The sequence below is a fragment of the Nematolebias whitei genome, chromosome 19 (assembly GCF_014905685.2).
Source record: "Nematolebias whitei isolate Nwh7 chromosome 19, NemWhi1, whole genome shotgun sequence".
NCBI lineage: Eukaryota > Metazoa > Chordata > Actinopteri > Cyprinodontiformes > Rivulidae > Nematolebias > Nematolebias whitei.
The window spans coordinates 22684916-22685880 of record NC_056516.1 but is presented as its reverse complement, the minus strand read 5'-3'; positions in this window follow the sequence as shown (position 1 = coordinate 22685880).

Here is a 965-nt window from a genome sequence, read left to right as displayed (position 1 = left end):
CTATTTTGTTCTGTTCTATTCTGTTCTGTTCTATTCTATTCTATTCTATTCTATTCTATTCTATTCTATTCTGTTCTGTTCTGTTCTGTTCTATTCTATTTTACACCCGGTGGTGTGTGAGATATTTTGCTAACAGACAGAGAGGGCGGATGCCAACAGCTGATCATTTGTTAACACACAAAGTTCTGCAATGTGGGTGTGAATGACTCTCAGCTACTACCACATACGGTTTTATATCAAATTCTGTCGAACTGATGACTTAATGTAATTTTAGTGTTTTGTGAGGTCATCAAGTCGTGGTGGCCATCTTGGACTAGATTGACTCCACATGGTAAAGAATTGTAGATTGACCCTCCAAAAGTTTCATTAAAATTCATCCAATGGTTTATGAGATATTTTGCTAACAGACAAAGTCGACCCCAACAGCTTGTGGTACAGTTTTTTTTTAACAGTTCTGGTGAAACCAGTTAGTGCTCAGATTACCTGTTGGGGATGACTCTCAGCTGCACACACGCCAAGTTTCATCTTGACATCTGTAAACCTGACTGAGCTATAGACATTTTTGCATTTGTAAGGATTTATTTGCTGTGGTGGCCATCGGGTCGTGAAATATTTTGCTAACAATACAGACAAATGAACACACGCAGAGACACGAGCAAACACTGTCGCTTTTCTCTTTCAGCAGTGAGTGATAATAGGTATTTAGTGTGTAAATTGAATAAGTTCTTACCACCGCAATGTGGAAACGTGACGTTTCTTTGTGCTTTCGTGCATGGGTGCTTCAGAGTTATTGATCTCCTTGATAAACATTAACAGAGGAATTCTTGCAGCGCCTGCCTGTTTCACATCAACCGCCTTGCAAACGAAAATGAACCTCTGAATTCACGGAGCGCATTCTTGCAATTGCAACAGCTGACAACTGTAAAACGTGTCCGAGACGTCTGCTCCGTGAGGCTGACTGTAAG